General features: G+C 42.5%; 1 protein-coding gene across 3 annotated transcripts in view; it reads left to right on the forward strand.

The window, feature by feature from the left end:
• The first annotated feature begins 6,083 nt into the window (after positions 1–6,083).
• The window catches only part of ZNF445 (zinc finger protein 445), a 33,151-nt gene continuing 20,591 nt past the window's right edge, over positions 6,084–18,643 (forward strand). The window contains exon 1 of one of the 3 annotated variants that reach the window (XM_061196533.1): positions 6,084–6,157. The gene's annotated coding sequence lies outside the window, so the exon portion shown is untranslated. The remainder of the gene's footprint in view (positions 6,158–18,643) is intronic. The other 2 variants (XM_061196535.1, XM_061196534.1) reach the window with 2 other exon arrangements.

Below are 18,643 nucleotides of genomic sequence, written 5' to 3' on the forward strand. Positions count from 1 at the left end.
TGTGACTTCAGCCCTTCCTCAAGCAGCCTCTCTACCCGCAAACTTACCCCTCCAGAATTCTACATACTGGCAGATAGCACCATTGTTCACCCACTAGGTGAGCCCTGTTAGAACTCACCTATAGGAGTTTTAAAGATGAGACAACAGGCCCAAAATGGAGTAGCTCATGCTAAGCCCCACGTGACCAAAATCAAACTTAATTTAAAGTTTTGGCTCTGCCAGAAATGGAATTTTAAACCAGTCCCAATCCCTCAGGAATTTCCTGATCATCACTAGATAGGTAATCTGCCTGATAGAGCCCTGCCATTCCCTTGTAAAGGAGAGTAACCTTGCAACGACCAATATCCTTTTTGTCTAGTATAACTTCCTTTTTCCTGCTCCCTTCTGCCTATGAAATCTCTTGCATTGCATAGCTCTTTGGAGCTCATGTCTATCTCCTAAACTGTGTGCTGTCTGATTCACGAGTTGCTGAATTAAGGCCAATAAGATCTTTATTTATTTTTCTAATTTTTAAAATATTTTTTTGGCTGTGTTGGGTCTTTGTTGCTGCGCTTGAGCTTTCTCTAGTTGCGGCGATTTGGGGCTACTCTTCGTTGTGGTGCACGGGCTTCTCATTGCGGTGGCTTCTCTTGTTGCAGAGCATGGGCTCTAGGTGCGCGGGATTTGGTAGTTGTGGTGCACAGGCTCAGTAGTTGTGGCTCGCAGGCTCTAGAGGGCAGGCTCAGTAGTTGTGGTGCACGGTCTCAGTTGCTCCACAGCACGTGGGATCTTCCCAGACCAGGGATCGAACCCGTGTCCTCTGCACTGGCAGGCAGATTCTTAACTACTGCGCCACCAGGGAAGTCCCAAGGCCAATAAAATTAATTTACTTCATTGAATTTTGTTCTTCAACAGTTTTGGTGATGACAGTGGGATCCAAGGGAGTCTACTAACATCCTCAAGGACAATGGGAAACACAGACATTGGCACCTGCTGAACCCTTTTGTTCTCTTTCTCACTGCTTCTGAAGGCCGTGGGTAAGTTTCTCTTGGATCTGAGCTCTGCTCCCTTTGCATCTGAGCTTGCTGCTCTCATTGGTTTTCCAGTCCGGGGTTAACAGGGCAGTCTGGACTGACAGGAGGCTCTAACAGAGCACCAGTTCCTAGCTCCTGGTCAGTCCACAATACCATTTCTTTGGTTACTGCTGACATCCACAGGTCTATTTCCTTCTCAGTTATTATTGGTTTCTGCTGATATACACATAAGGTAAAAGAATGATCGATCTATTGTTAATGGGAATCTTGGAAGGCAAAGTTGCAAAAGATGGGTTCAGGTTGAGCACCTAAAACCTGTTTGAGCTCACCATCTATCTAAGATCCCCATTCTAGGATAAATTGGTTAGGGAATGGGTTAGATCAGTACTAGGTCACCTGCCAACCTCAAGAAAATTTTTGTGCAATGAGATGCCCTGTAAAACATAAAACATCACAGACTCTCCAACCCAGTGGCACATTCCTGTTAGGGATGAATTTGATTCCAAGAGACCAAAGGCTTCACTGAAGAAATAGGGTCCTCAAGTTCCAAAGGACTGAGTGTTCTATCTTCTGGCGCACCTGCTTATTTTACATCTAAGAACTATGGTCCTGGAAGCTATAGATACATACAAAAATGTCAAAATCTTACTAAAGACAACCTAGATTTACAATGACCATTATGGGGAACATTCCAGTTAGACAAGGCCATTCATTCAAAAAGTACAATTGTAATCAAGTGTTCCCAAATCAAACCAACAGAATGGAATACCTATTATTTTAACTGACATGCAGAAGCCTCCAAAAGGCTTCAAGATTCCAAAAGAGCTTCATTGAAAGATTCATTGCAAAAGGCTAATGAAGGGACTTCCTTGGCGGTCCAGTGGTTAAGACTCTGAGCTGCCAGTGCAGAGGACATGGGTTCGATCCCTGGTCAGGGAACTAAGATCCCACATACCCCAGGGCCAAAAAAATTTTTTAATAAAAGCACTAATGAAAAGTTAAAGACACAAGAGTTACCCAAAACCAAAGGCTGTAAGACTGACGTGACTCCTACCACTCCCATCTATCTTCCTTTACCTGAGTACTCCCAGTCTACTAATCCTCTATCTGAATCGCCTTTCCACTCTGAAGAGACTATTAGTTACCTTTTATTTTATTTTTATTTTTTGTTTATAGTAAACTTTATTTTCATTGATTTCATTTAACATAATTTCAAAGTAGGTCTGTGCTCTAAGATAAGCAAAAGAACAGATATCCTAAATCTCATTAAGAGATCTTTTTCACACTGTTCCTCTGAGCAGGACACGGGGTTTCAGGGGCCCCAGTGGTGATACCTAACATTTTATCCCTGGAGATATTACCTGTAGATACAGAAAGAACAGATAACACCAACACACAAGAATCAAACTGTATGAGGGTACTACAGGAAGAAGCTCTTGTGTTATACTTTACCCACCTCTTTAGGGTTGTAATGATAATGACTGACTTTTTTCTCTGCAAAGTTCAGTGTTGTTTTTTGTTGTTGTTGTTTGTTTTTGTTCAGTGTTGTTTTAAATAAAATGTCAGAATATGTGAAAATGCTGTACTCATTTATCTTAATACACTAAAAATAGTGGAAGTTTAAAAATTCTTCATGAGTCCAATCTGGGCCATGACTACCACTGATGGGGTTTACCCAACACACTAATTCCAAGTTTGGCGACCATCAGCAAACGGGCACCCGCAATTAAGCCTGCAGGCATAAATTTTCCAGAGTGGTAGAATCTCATTCCCATAATGCCAGCCAAGGTTCCAGATGTAACGAAGAAAACCTAAATGTTCCTTGGATCCTGAGACCCCTGATAGGCACCCAGGCCCGCTAAACCACCGAAGAGGAGCCCGGCAGCCAGAGACGGGACACTGCCTGCTTTTGCATAGCCAGTGATGCCACTTATCCCACCCGAAGCAACCAGTGCTGCGTAGCCAAATCCAATACAATATAAAGGCACTAGTGGGCTGGAGTCCTTCTGCTTTGTTCTCTTTCACTCTGTCCAGACAGATTACACCAGGCCTGCACCTCCATCCCGAAGGTCTGCACTGGCCGACAAGGGCGCACATGGCTTGGGGTGGAGAGTCGCCAAAGTTAACTTTTAACTTTTTTTTTTTAAATTAATTAATTTATTTTTTGGCTGCGTTGGGTCTTCGTTGCTGCTCATGGGCTTCCTCTTGTTGCGCTGAGCGGGGGCTACTCTTCGTTGCGGTGCGCGGGCTTCTTGTTGCAGTGCCTTCTCTTGTCATGGAAGACAGGCTTTAGGGGCGTGGGCTTCAGTAGTTATGGCACTCAGGCTCAGTAGTTGTGGCTCTCGGGGGTCTAGAGCTCAGGCTCAGTAGTTATGGTGCATGGGCTTAGTTGCTCTGCGGCATGTGGGATCTTCCCGGACCAGGGCTCGAACCCGTGTCCCCTGCATTGGCAGGCGGATTCTTAACCCCTGCGCCACCAGGGAAGCCCTTAACTTTTAATGATCTCCTCTGGGTATCTTTCAGTCCTTTGTCACAGACTAAGGGCCACAGTTAAAGAATTTTTCCTAAACACAGGAAGCATCCCCAAAAGTATTTTGAAGAAGTTAGAGTCCTCATCTGGGCTGTCAGATCTTCACCAGCTTGTGCACATGTAGGAAAGCCCCAGAATGGATGCAGGAGGCAGAATGGTGTAACTCCGAGAATGATACTCAAGATCCTGGATCTCCAACATGGTCTCCTTATGGACCAGAAAAAGCTCACAAAATAGCAGTGGATCTTTTAAAAGCTCTTCTCAAGGTTTTCCCTGCCTGCAGTGGTTGCTCTATTATTCACACCTGCAAACAAAAGAAAGATGAATTTAGGGCAAACTTTAAAGCCCATCTGAAAGCTCTCTTCCTAAGGCATTCTGATTTCCATACAATAGATGATGCTGCCCAACCTGCTCTAACTGCCTTATTGGTAAATGTATTTTCTCCTGAGATAAGTAGATTGATTAAAAGGCAGAAAATAGAATGGGAAGTCACAGGTCTGACCAAATTTTGAGTTGTTTGTATATTTTGGAAATTAAGCCCTATTGGTCACATCATTTGCAAATACTTTCTCCCAGTCCATAGGTTGTCTTTTCCTTTTGCTTATGTTTTCCTTTTCTGTGCAAAAGCCTATAAGTTTAATTAGGTCCCATTTGTTAGCTGAGCACTTTGAAAGGATATCTCTTTTTTTTTTGGCCGCGCAGCTTGCGGGATCTTAGTTATCTAACCAGGGGTCGAACCCAGGCCCCCGGCAATGGAAACACGGAGTCCTAACCACTGGACCACCAGGGAATTCCCTGAAAGGATATCTTTTTAGGTGCCCTACAATCTGTCCTTGGTATAGAAGAGGAAGAATTCCAGCCAAAAATCCCTAATTTAATCAAGTTACCCTGATATCTGCGGGCTACCTCTAATACTGACATTGGGAGAATAAAAAGTGCAGAACCTATACATATTCAAATACACGTAACTAAACCTCTTCCCAAATTATCTCAATATCCATTAAAATCCGAGGCCACACAAGGCCTCACGTTAGACCAAATCACCCAGGGGCTAACTGTTCCCTGTACCAGACCCGGTGTGTGGCTGTTAGCATAACTGATGCCATCTTGGGCCCTTACAATTTCTACTGTTTTTCACTGACCCTACCCAGGACTGCACTGTGCAGTGAATCACTTCTGTACTGTACCGTGCAGTGAATCACTTCTCTGTCATCAAGGGCTTTTTAGTTAATAAATATCGTTTAATAATCATTAGGTCCAGGTAGCCTCTATGCCCTGTTAGTCCCCAAACAATGATGAAAACCTTCCCTGACGTATTCCCAGCACCCATGAGACTAGTTACCCGTTCATAAATCTTAACTTACGAATGCACCTACCCCCATATCCTAGGTTAACTATAAAAAATTGTCCCAATGGTCCTTCATTTTTATTCCCTTCTGCCTATAAAAGTTCTTGCTTTGTATACTCCTCAGAGCTCCTCTCTACCTGCTAAATTGGATGCAGTCTGATTCAGGAATGTCATGGTCTGAACGCGGGTTGGAAAAGAATTTCCAGATACAAGGCAGAATGTAAAGAAGATAGAATTTATTAAAGGGAAGGGTTGCTGCCAGAAGAGCAGGCCGGCTTCCTGATAATCAGGGAGAGCCGACCCGGAGCAAGGGTTACTGGTCTGTTTTTATATCCAGGGAACAAAGGAAGTTACGAGTCACCTGCTGATTGGGCAGGGTATGCATACTTCCAGTGTGCAGAGCAGGAGAAGAACGGGAGCAAATACCTTTCCTTATATGGGTTGGGAAAGGGACAGGGCATGCTACTTGGGAGAGATCAGGGATATTGTAATTGTTGCTACGTGACAGAGTGATCCGGTAACTCCCTGTCCCTCGATGTTGGCCCTTTGAGTTTATCTTGTCCCTTGTCCTTGGAGCACCACAATGAATTGCTAATTAAAGCCAAGAGAGCTTTAAAATTTACTCAGTTGAATTTTGTTAACGGGAGAAAACATTTGAAAGCTGTGGTCAGGAAAAATTTTGTGTGCCTGTGGACTGGGAATGAGCAAGTATCCCTGGTTGTGGTGGTGATGGGGGAAGGGACTGTCCTGAACGGAACCTTCCTTAGGATTTGGTTCCTCTCCTTGAACGGGGCCCCAGAGGGTAATGAGTGGCCCCCTTTACAGCTCCTACTGGCCAGCCTGGTCATCTAGATCTTGCTGGTCCCTTATTTGACCCCTGGCTTTGATCCCGTTCTTCCCTGGAGGGAGGGAGCCCTGGAGGGAGGGAGCCCTGGAGGGATGCCCTGAACACACATGGGGAGGGGTGTAGGAAAACAGGATAAGACGGATGGAGCTCTGGGGTACCAAGAGAAGGCAGGCGCCCAGTGGGTTAGGTGGGGGGTGTGGGGACCACCTCCTGGACTGGGCTCAGAAGTCGTCCAGCAGGGCACTTGGTCCCGGGAGAAGCCGAGACGTTGGCCCTCCCAGCTTCCTAGAGAGGCCGAGAGGCCCGGGGCGGTGACGCGCTTGCGCAATACGGGGTCAGCGGAGAGCTGGGTGTGGGCCTGCTGGCGTGGCCTGGGCCGTGTGGTCGGGGGACCTAGGGGCTCGCGGCCTTGGGAGTCGGTGAGCGGGGCGGCGGGGCGGCGTGGAGGGGAGCAGGGCGGCGGGGGTTGTCGTGGGGGCGCGGGGTTCCCGGCGGGCGGCGGGTGAGGCTCGGCCTGGAGGCTGCGCCCGGGCTGGGGTCTGGCCTGGCAGGCCAAGCCGCCGCGGTGAGGGCGTATCTGCCTGCGCTTCGCTGCCCGGGGCGCGAATTTGGAGTAATGGTTTCTGTGTTTTATCACTTCTCCCAATTATGCAAACAAAGCGTATTCATTACATGTAACTAGATGACGGGGGTGAGCGTTAGAAAAGTGAAAGTACCCGCAATCCGTTGTTTTCGTTCGGAGGCTTCCTGACCTTTTAAAATTTGTGCACGATTATGCAAACTCTTATACATGTACAAATATATTTTTTTAAGAAGTGGGATTATTTTACTCGTTTTTAAAGATATATAATCTATATATTTTATTTTTAATTAAAAAAATTGAGGTGTAATCCACATAGAACAACATATTGGTTTTAGGTGTACAACATAATGATTCCGTATTTGTATACTGTTGCTTTTAAAAAGCTTTTTTTAGTAGTATTGTGATAAAATGTACATAACATTTACCACACGATACATAAAAATTGATCATTTAAGCCATTTTAAAGTATAATTCAGTGGCATGTACATTCATATTATTGCTTTTTGAAAATTGTATCGTCTTCAACTTGTGGAATGCATTTGTTCATATATTGGTTAAAATTGGGGCCAGCAGTATGACACCACTGAGACATTTTTGCAAGTATAATTAAAAAAAAATTTTGTTTGCAGTTTATTTTCCATAGTACACATTACATGAAGCTGTAAATTCTTAACAAGTGATGTGTATTAGGTTGATTGTTTTCAGAATGAAAGAGTACTATATAAAATACAGTTTTTAAACACAAGGTAAAGCTGTAACCTAAAACCACTCTACTGTCTTCTCACTTACATTGGCCTAAGAAATCAGAGAATGTTCACCTTCTTTAGTTAAAAGTGTGGCCAGGAAACAACACCATTCTGTTTCAAACTGTTTGCATTTCAGAACTGAAAACTTATTAATATTAGGTGGGTTATTTTGCAAGGAAGTGTCAGAGAGCAGTTTTAGCTGTAATTTGATTTCAGGGAACTTTCCGTCTGTTATATGCATGTGTATTTTCAGGGGCTGAAAATGTGTGTGTTTTCAGGGGCTGATGAATGCGGCTGCTCTTACATGTTGCTCTTAATGTTGCGGAAAGGCCGACAATTTTTGGTCAAAAACCCCTATGTGTACTTATAAGGAAGGAAAACCGATAAAAGCATAAAAGATAGTAACTTTGCCACTGTTAAGTTTTCTGTGGCTCCTGGTATCCAGGAAGTATTAATGCATGAGCATTCTATGATGCCATGCTCAAGAGTAAAAATACAAAAAGTGTAGTAAAATATGACTCATATTACTTTGCAATCTTCAGTATTTTTAATATCAGAAACAGAGGTCCCTCAGGTGTCATCATGTGCTCCACAAGATTGAATTTTCGAGCTTATATTTTTCCTTCCCTTATCTTAGACCTCTTATCTTCCTTTCTTGCTTTATTTTACCACATAGCACCTGTCACTATCTCTGTCTCATTGCCTGTCTTCCCATAAGCTGTTCAAGGCAGTGCATTTTGTCTGCGTTATTCACTGCAGAGACCTTAGTGCCTAGAACATAATATAGATGCTTAGTAAATATTCGTTAAATTAATGGAAGAGTGAATTCAAATTGTAGATAACGATTGACAGTATTCAGTATCCTTGATTGCCAAGTTAATCCTTAATATCCAAGATAGAGAGAAATTAAGAAAAACAGTAAGAACTCAAACATCTTCAATTTAAAAACCTTTTTATTTTGAATAATTGCAGACACACAGAGGGTGTCAGAACTTTACAGAGTTCCCTTATATCTTTACCTGGTTTACCTAAAGGTAATATCTTGGATAACCACAGTACAGTCATCAAACTTGAGAAATTTGCAGGGGTCCAATACTATTAATTAAACTGCTGATTTATCCAGAGTTCATCACTGTCTCGCTAATGTTCTTTTTCTGTTCCAGGATCCAGTCTACAATCCCTCATTCCATTTAGTTGTCACGTCTTCTGGTTCTCCTTCAGTCTGTGACAGTTCCTCAGTTTTACTTGTTTTTCATGATTTTGACACTTTTGAAGTATTTTGTATTTGTAATTTTAGAGTGACCCTCTCGATTTGGTTTTGTCAGATGTTCTCCTGCTTAGATTGAGGATGATATCGATATGTCTTCTTACTGGTGATGCTACTCTTTTTTTTTTTTTTTTGGTTGTGTGGGGTCTTAGTTGCGGCTCGTGGGCTCCTTAGTTGTGGCATGTGAACTCTTAGTTGTGGCATGCATGTGGGATCTAGTTCCCTGACCAGGGATCGAACCCCGGCCCCCTGCATTGGGAGCGCGGAGTCTTATCCACTGCGCCACCAGGGCAGTCACTAAATTATTGTAACTTTGGCCATTGGGAACTCTTTCAGGTTGGCTCCTGTTTCCCCTTACATGCTCCCTTCCTTTTTTGTGTCTTTCTCTGATTTTCAGGCACCACAAGCTACTCATCTTGTATTTTCATTTCCCCCAGCCCTGGAATCAACCATTTCTGCAAGGATTCCTGGTTTCGTTTATTGTAGAATGGTATTGAGAAACCAAATTTTGGGCACTAGGTTGAGCTCATTTCTTAATTGGCAAATTTGTATAAATATTATTTTAACATTTTAAATGTGTACTAGAAGCAATCTTTCTTTAGTGGCAATTGTCTTAGAAACTTGTTTGTTTATTATTAGTGTATAAAATAAACCTTATGTACCCTCTCACTGGCAGGAAAAAGATGAGAACAAGAGATTACTTAATGGAGATTTTAAAAGGAAATCAAAATTACATTGCATATTGCTTTGCAATGTTGTGTTGCTTTCTGCTATGTAACAGGGTGAATCAGCTATATGTATACATGTGTCCCCATATCCCCTCCCTCTTGCATGAGCAAATATTTATTTATTTATTTATTTTTAAATTTATTTATTTTATTTTTGGCTGCATTGGGTCTTCATTGTTGCTTGCAGTCTTTCTCTAGTTCTGCCTGGGTTTTTTATTATCTTTTTAAAGAAATATTTATTTATTTATTTGGCTGCCTCAGGTCTTAGTTGCAGCACACAGGATCTTTGTTGCCTCACCTTTTTAGTTGTAGAATGCAGGATCTTTAGTTGCGGCATGCGGGATCTAGTTCCCTGACCAGGGATCGAACTTGGGCCCCTTGCATTGGGAGTGCAGAGTCTTAGCTACTGACCCGTCAGGGAAGTCCCAGTTTTTTATTATCTTAAAAAATGGGTGGAACTGCCAAGAGATCTGAGATCAAGATTAATTCAGGGACAAGGAATATCCCAGAAAGTCTGTTTGGTCATCAGTGGAGAAAAGTAAGTTATTTCCTTTTTGCATTCCCTTGAGACTATCACAATTAATAAATAATATATGGATATAGATAGATAAATATAGATATCTTGTATATATATATCATGTGTGTATCACTATTAAATATATAAAATGCAAAAAAAATTGCATATAAGATGATAGAGCAAAATGACAGAAAGAAGAAAATGTCCCTGAAAAATGCCCATCTGCTTGCTTGGGATTTCCCCTGTTCTTTTTTTTTTTTTTTTTTAATAAATTTATTTATTTATTTACTTTTGGCTGCGTTGAGTCTTCGTTGCTTCGCGCAGGCTTTCTCAAGTTGCGGTGAGTGGGGGATACTCTTCGTTGCGGTGCGCGGGCCTCTCATCTCGCTGGCTTCTCTTGTTGTGGAGCACGGGCTCTAGGCTCTAGGCACACAGGCTTCAGTAGTTGTGGCTTGCAGGCTCTAGAGCACAGGCTCAGTAGTTGTGGCGCACAGGCCTAGTTGCTCCGCGGCATGTGGGATCTTCCCGGACCAGGGCTCGAACCCGTGTCCCCTGCATTGGCAGGCGGATTCTTAACCACTGCACCACCAGGGAAGTCCTCCCCTCTTCTTTTGAAAGTCATTTTCATTTGGGAATGAAACTGGGTGGAGGGATGAAGCTCTGGGGGAGAAGAGGCCTGCTCCATCTCAGGTTGCTCCCCAGGCCTGGGGGCTCCCATTTGTGGTATAATCTTAACAAGTTGATGAATGAAGCTTTTCTTCTGTCCTCAGAAGCTAGTTGGGACCTGGAAGGAACCCTGAGGCATTAGGATACCTGAATTTAATTGGGCAGTTTCAGCTCACTGGCTCCATCTCTTTACTATGCTGTGGGGCTTTCATTCAGACTTCGAAAGGCCCAGGAGGTCATTAACTTTTTTTTTCTTTTAAAGGAATGGTTTTCTTTCTTTTTTTTTTTTAAATTTTTTTTGGCTGTGTCGGGTCTTAGTTGCAACATGTGGGATCTTTGTCGCAGCATGTGGGAGTTGTGGTGCGCGGGCTTCTCTCTAGTTGTGGCACTTGGGCTCCATGGCGCATGGGCTCTCTAGTTGTGGTGTATGTGGGATCTTAGTTCCTTGACCAGGGATTGAACCATCGTCCCGTGCATTGGAAGGCAGATTCTTTAACACTGGACCACCGGGGAAGTCCCAGGAAGTCACTAAATTTTATCCATGTTCATGGTTGCAGGGGCTGGGCTCAGAGGGCTGGAATCTTTTGCCATATTCACAGGCAGTTGCCCTCATTTTTCTGTTGGTCTGTCTTCTCATCACCTCTTTACAAATACTTCACTGACCTCTTTGGACATTTCTGCAGCAGCTGCTTCAGAACAGGTCAGCTTGGAGGCTTATGTTTGGTGCTAATTTCCCTGTGGGTCTCAATTTCCTGAGATAGGTCAGTGCCATTTACATTTCCCGCTGGGTGTGTTTCTTCAAAATATTTCTCTGTGGTCTCCAGTTCATTTTGTTGCGTCTCACTCCCGGATTTCTCTGCACCTGAGTGTCTTTCTCTTCCCCAGTCTGTTCTGCAATAGTTTGGCTGGGAAAGTCTCTTGCCTCTTCCTGTGACTCTCAGCTTCCTCCTGAGCAGCTTCCGTCGGTGCTGCTGCGGCTCAGCAAGGCTGGAGCCTGCCCCTGCCGCTCCGGAGGCACCTTTCCTCTTCAGCCTCCTCTTGTTGTTGTGTCTTCAAGTCTCTTTTTACAGGCCTTCAGTTATGTACCTTATCACTTCTCAGTTTTCCTTTGCTTTTGTTTTCTCTGTGTACTTATTTTCCTTACCCCACCGCCTTCTTTCTCAGCAAAGCTTCATTTCTCTGCCAAAACTTCAGCAGCTTCCAAAGTAGTTCTTCAGTTGATTCTCCATCCCCTTGTAGCAGCACTGCAGTTTCTTTTATCTGGATGATGGTGGGGATATTGAATAATAGCCTCCGAACTGAGAAGAAACTTTGAGACCAAAAAATGAAGCAGGAAACTCCATGAAGTGTAATTATGACGTTTATTGTGGGTACTTACATAGGGGCAGTATGGGCGGACAACCACAGAGGCATTTGCAGCTGAACTCTGCACTGCCAGAAGGGGCATGGGGGAATTTATTTATTTATTTTATTTATTTATTTTTTAAAAAATGTTTTCTTATTTATTTATTTAATTTATTTATTTTTGGCTGCACTGGGTCTTTGTTGCTGTGCGCAGGCTTTCTCTAGTTGCGGAGAGCCAGGGCTACTCTTCGTTGTGGTGCGCAGGCTTCTCATTGTGGTGGCCTCTCTTGTTGCAGAGCACGGGCTTTAGGTGTGCAGGCTTCAGTAATTGTGGCACATGGGCTCAGCAGTTGTGGCTTGCAGGCTCTAGAGCACAGGCTCAGTAGTTGTGGCACATGGGCTTAGTTGCTCCGTGGCATGTGGGATCTTCCTGGCCCAGGGCTCGAACCCGTGTCCCCTGCACTGGCAGGCAGATTCTTAACCACTGCACCACCAGGGAAGCCCCGGCATGGGGGAATTTAAAGGGACCAAAGCTAAAGATAGAATCTGACTACTAAGCGAGAAGCACATTCGTGCCAGTGGGAACTGGGGGTGTCTCCTCCCTTCTGAGGTCTCATGAACTATTCCTCATGGACCATTAACCATCTGGACTAGCAAAATGCATTCTTCCAGTTTTCGTATCAGATGAAGGCAAGAGTAAGAGTTGATAGGGAACTTATCTGGCTTGGGTGCATTCCTCGTGAGTAGGCTAAAGCTCAGAAAGGGGACTGTGGGCCTAAGATGGAGCTGACAAAATGAAGTCAGTGTGGTCCAGCCACATAGATGGCATGCTTTCTTCATCCCATCTCAGTTTACAGTCATCTTTTTGGACAGTTCTAGCAGTACTTGCTGAGTTCAGGAGATGTTTGTAGGTGATGATGGCTTCTGGTTGAAGTAACGGTTTCTTTAAATTTTCTTAACAGTGGTGGGAGGTGGAAGGTTCCACACTTTCAGGGGAAGATGACCATCATCTGTGACTTGGTGCACTGAGTAATTGGGCCACTTTACAACAGGTGCCAAGGTCTGCAGTCTACCTCATACTTCAGTTGGAGGACGGAGGGAATGAAAAGTGCCCATTGAGCTGAGAAGATAGCTTAAGACTGAAAAAGAAGGCAGGCAGCTCCATATAATCAGTGGATCAGTTTATTATAGGGTAATTTACTCACATGGTGAGATCAGGTGGATGAACTAGAAGCATTTGCAGCTGTACTCCGCACCACTGAGGGGCCACTGGGACAGTTTTATAGTTAACCTAGGTATGGGGGTGTGTGCTTGGAGATAAGAAGTGCATTTCTTTTTTCTTTTCTTTTTTTTTTTCCAGGAAGTGCATTTCTAAGTCAAGTTTCATGAATGGGTAACTAGTCTGGTGGGCGATGGGAATGTGTCAGTGAAGGTCTTCATCATTGTTTGGAGACTGTTAGAGCATAGAGGCCACCTGGAACTAACGATCCTAAAACAATATCTATTAACTACAAAGCCCTTGATGACAGAAAAGTGATTTTACCTCATAGTACAGTCACAGGAAGGGTCCCTGGAGGGACAGGAGGAATTGAATGGGCCCATGATGGTGGCAGTTATGCTAACAGCCATACATACTTCTTTGTAGACTCTTTTGGTTTGGTTTTGTTTTAATATGCTCTTTCTTGCTTTTTTCTTTTGCATGTTGTGGTTTTGGGCAGCATTTTACTCTCTTTTGTTCTCTACCTCATTTGTCCATTTTTGTCTTACCTTGTTTTCAGTTCAACCAGCCTTCTTTGGTTTGGTTGTTGACTCGGTGGCTAAAACAGAACAAGGGCCAGCCGGGTTTCTTTTCCCTTTTGCAGTTACTTGAGCTGCAGCCACCATCTACATACAACTGCCCTTCAAGGACATGTAACCTATTCTGCTGAGTGCCCAGCTCTTCAGTCCTGGGAGCTGATACTCAGTACCTTTTTTTTTTTTTTTTTTTTTTTTTTTTAATTGGCTGCACCACGCGGCATGCGGGATCTTAGTTCCTTAGTTTCCTGACCAGGGATTGAACCTGGTCAGTGAAAGCATCGAGTCCTAACCACTGGACCTCCAGGGAATTCCAGTTGCTTTGTTTTTTAAGCAGAATTATTGATCACTTTGCTGATTATAAAAATAATGTACAATTCAGGGAACATAGAAAAACAGGAATGGAAAGCCCTCTAATCCCACTTGCCAGAGGAGATAAACTGCTGAAAACACTTTGGTGGTCAAGGCTTAGGAGCTTTTTTGTGCATATGCATACTGTGCTTTATTTTTATTTTGTTTAAGACATAAATAAGTGAGTTCATAACTAATTTCTAAAACTTGCCTCTTAGTTTACTTTTTTGGGGGGGAAATTGGGAAAAGACAAAAAATATAAAGAAGAAAATAACAGGCAGGCGTATTTCCAACACACAGGAGTAACCTCTTCTAACATTTTGGCATATTTGCAGTCATCATTGTACAATCTTAAAAAAAAAGAAAAGAGACCTTGTACATAAATGTTGTGTTAAAAAAAAATCAAATCACTACAAATAAACTAAAGTCTCCCTTTAACTGTTATTTCCAACCTCTCCACTCCCACAATCAGTACGAGTTTTTGTAAACCCTTTTAGGCCATTTAAAAACCTTTCGAGTGCTTTTATGTACATCACACCTAACAAATTTACACATAAACATGATTTTAGGTTTTTTCTCCAGTTATACCTAAGTTCTTTTTAACTTAGCATACGTTTTTGATACTGTTGGGAAAAGCAGTCAGGTGCAGCTGCTTCTCTCTAGCATAACTCTGCAAGAGTAGCCCTGGCTGAGGACATTTTCTTGCAGAGAAATCAAGAGCCCTCATAGCCTGTGCTGTGCTTACAGCCTTTTGAGGGACTATCTTTACCTGTTCAGTGCTTAATGTATACCCCTTTTTTCTTCTTCCTTTTTTTTTTCCTGGAGAATTATGTTTTTTAAAAAATTTTATTTATTTTATTTTATTTTTGGCTGTGTTGGGTCTTTGTTGCTGCACGCAGGCTTTTCTCTGGTTGCGGTGAGTGGGGGCTACTCTTCGTTGTGGTCCGCGGGCTTCTCATTGCGGTGGCTTCTCTTGTTGCTGAGCACGGGCCCTAGGCATGTGGGCTTCAGTAGTTGTGGCATGCGGGCCCAGTAGTTGTCGCTCGCAGGCTCTAGAGTGCAGGCTCACTAGTTGTGGCGCACGGGCTTAGTTGCTCCGCGGCATGTGGGATCTCCCCTACGGGCTCGAACCCGTGTCCCCTGCATTGGGAGGTGGATTGTTAACCACTGTGCCACCAGGGAAGCCCCCCTTTTTTCTTCTTAAGTGCATGTGTCAGTGGCCCCCAGGCCCTCCCTTGCTTTCTGTATTTCAGACCCCATGGGTAAGGGGCCAAGGTCCTTCTACTGTATCATGAAGGGTGGTGCTGGTATCTGTTCCACCTGCATGGCTTTGGCTGCGAAGTGGATCCGGTGGTCATGGGGGACCAATGGATTGCAGGGGGTTGAATCTTGTACACACTATTTTCTTCTCTTGCTCTAAGTGAACACTGTATCACTTGAGCCTAGTGTGTGTGTTGTCTGTTCTCAGGAACTTAGAATTGTGCTCTGGTCTCTTCTGTGGGTGGCACTTACCTGCTTTTTAACCTTGGCTGCATAGCTTGACCACCCAGTGAACAGTGAAACAATTGTATTGTTTCTTAAAGGTCTAGTACAGTCTTTTAAATTGTTGTATGGTATTTCATCCTATAAAGTGCTACACTTTTATTTAGTTGTATTGATGGGCAAGTAGGTCATTTCCAACATTGTGTTATTACAAAGAGTACTCTAGTGAACACCTGTGTAAATGCCTGAAAACCTGTGCAAGTGTTTTTCCAGGGAGCTTCCTAGAAGTGAAATTTCAGGGGCATAGGTAATGTGACTTTAGCTTAACTGCAGACTTTCAAACTACCTTTCCTAGTGGCTGTACACATTTACGCGTCTGCCCAGTGGTTTGTGCTTTTGTTCTTTTTTTTTTTTTTGGACAAGAGGTATTAAAATACTGACATAGTCATATATCATCCTTTTTCCTTTTGTTTTCTTAAGAAATCCTTGCTTACCCCAGGGTTCTTACTCTTTTTTGTTTGTTTTAATATTTATTTATTTATTTATTTGGCTGCGTCAGGTCTTTGTTGCAGCACACAATATCTTTAGTTGCGACATGCGAGCTCTTAGTTGTGGCATGTGTGATCTAGTTTCCTGACCAGGGATTGAACCTGGGCCCCCTGCATTGGGAGCATGGAGTTTTAGCCACTGGACTGCCAGGGAAGTCCCTCTTTGTTTTTGAAGTTAAGTCTTTAGCTAGAACTCCTTTTTTGTGTGATCCCCTGCGGGTACTGAAGGATGGCTGTATCCATCTATCTAGGAATGGAGTTGCAAGTAGTAACTGTATGTTTAACTTAATGGTGCCTGACTGTTTTCCAGTGTGGCTGCACAATTTACATTTCCACCAGCAGTGTATGAGTGTTCCAGTATCTATCTCTACATCCTTACCAACATGTTATTTTCTAACTGTTTGATTCTAGCCATCCTAGTGGATGTGAAGTGGTATCTTATTGTGGTGTTGATCTGCTTTTCCCTGATGACTAATGTTGTTGAGTATCCTGTGTGTTTTTCAGCCATCTTTATATTTTCTTTGGAGAAATGTCTGTTAAGATGCTTTGTCTAATTTTAATTGTGTTGTCTTTTTATTATTGAATTGTAAGTTATTTATATTTTCTAGTGACAAGTCCCTTATAAGATACGTGATTTGTAAATTTTTTTTTCCCACCCTGTGGGTTGTCTTTTCACTTTCTTCATGTGACCTTTGAAGCACAAGAGTTTTAATTTAGTTGAAGTCCAATTTATCTATTTTTTCTTTTTTTTTGCATGTGGTATGCATTTGGTAGAATCCATTGACTAATCCATTGTCACAAAGTATTACACTTACATTTTATATAAGAATATTATAGTTTTAGCTTTTTACATTTGGGTCTTTGATCCATTTTGAGTTAATTTTTGTATATTGTATTATGTAGGGGTCCAACTTCATTCTTATTCATGTAGACATACAGTTGTCCAAGTACCACTTGTTGAAAAGGCTATTCTTCCTCCCTTTGAGTGGTCTTGGTACACTCGTTAAAAATAAATTGACCATAGACAGTTTCTGGACTCTTAATTCTGTTTCATTGATCTGTATGTCTGTCCTTATGCCAGCACCACACTGTCTTGATGACTGCTGCTTTTTTATAAAGTAAGTTATGAAATCTGTTCTCCCAACTTACTCTTTTTAGTTTTAGTGATTCAATTTTTTAATAGATTATACTCACTCAAAGTTATTATAAAATATTGCTATAGTCCCTGTGCTGGACAATATATGCTTGTAGCTTATTTATTTCATACATAGTAGTTTGTACCTCTTAATCCTCTACCTCTGTCGTGCCCCTCCTTCCTGCCCTCTCCCCATTGGTAACCACTAATTTTTTCTCTGTTTCTGTTTTGTTATATTCATTTGTTTCATTTTAAATTTTTATTTATTTATTTATGTGGCCACGCCACACGGCATGTGGGATCTTAGTTCCCTGACCAGGGATCGAACCCATGCCCCCTGCATTGGAAGCTCGGAGTCTTAACCACTGGACTGCCAGGGAAGTCCCTGTTTCATTTTTTAGATTGCATATTTAAGTGATAACATACAGTATTTGTCTTTCTTTTTCTGATTTATTTCACTAAGCATAATACCCTCCAGGTCCAACCATGTTGCAAATGGCAAAATTTCATTCTTATTTATGGCTGAGCAATATTCCACATCTTCTTTATCCATTCATTTGTTGATGGACACTTAGGTTGCTTCCATGTCTTGGCTATTGTACATAATGCTGTTATGAGCACTGGGGTGCATGTATCTTTTCAAATTAGTGTTTTTGTTTTCTTTGGGTATATACCCAGGAGTGGAATTGCTGGATTATATGATGGTTCTATTTTTAGTTTTTTTTTAATTAATTAATTAATTTATTTATTTTTATTTTTGGCTGTGTTGGGTCTTCGTTTCCGTGCGAGGGCTTTCTCTAGTTGCGGCAAGTGGGGGCCACTCTTCATCACGGTGCGCGGGCCTCTTACTATCGCGGCCTCTCTTGTTGCGGAGCACAGGCTCCAGACGCGCGGGCTCAGTAGTTGTGGCTCACGGGCCCAGCTGCTCCGCGGCATGTGGGATCTTCCCAGACCAGGGCTCGAACCCATGTCCCCTGCATTAGCAGGCAGACTCTCAACCACTGTGCCACCAGGGAAGCCCTATTTTTAGTTTTTTGAGGAACCTCCATACTGTTTTCCATGGTGGCTGCACGAATTTACATTCCCACTAACAGTGTACTAGGGTTCCACATCCTCACCAACATTTGTTATTTGTGATCTTTTTGATGATAACCATTCTGACGGATGTGAGGTGATATTGTGGCTTTGATTTGCATTTCTCTGATGATTAGCAGTGTTGAGTATCTTTTCATGTGCCTGTTGGTTGTCTATATGTCTTCTTTGGAAAAATGCCTATTCAGGGTTTCTGCCCATTTTTTAGTTTGGTTGTTTGTTTTTTTGACATTGAGTTATGTGAGCTATTTATATATTTTGGCTATTAACCCTTTATCGGTAATATCGTTGCAAATATTTTCTTCCATTCAGTAGATTCTCTTTTCATTTTGTCGGTGGTTTCCTTTGCTGTGCAAAAGCTTCTGTGTTTAATTAGGTACCATTTGTTTATTTTTGCTTTTGTTTCCTTTGCCTTAGGAGACAGATCCAAAAAAATATTGCTATGATTTATGTCAAAGAGTGTTCTTCCTGTGTTTTCTTCTTGGAGTTTTATGGTTTCTGGTCTAGCATTTAGGTCTTTAATCCATTTTGAGTTTAATCGTTACTTCATTTTGAGTTTATTATTGTGTATGGTGTGAGAAAATGTTCTAATTTTCATTCTTTTACATGTAGCTGTCCAGTTTTCCCAGCACCACTTATTGAAGAGACTGTC

Source organism: Eubalaena glacialis, chromosome 7 (assembly GCF_028564815.1).
Source record: "Eubalaena glacialis isolate mEubGla1 chromosome 7, mEubGla1.1.hap2.+ XY, whole genome shotgun sequence".
NCBI lineage: Eukaryota > Metazoa > Chordata > Mammalia > Artiodactyla > Balaenidae > Eubalaena > Eubalaena glacialis.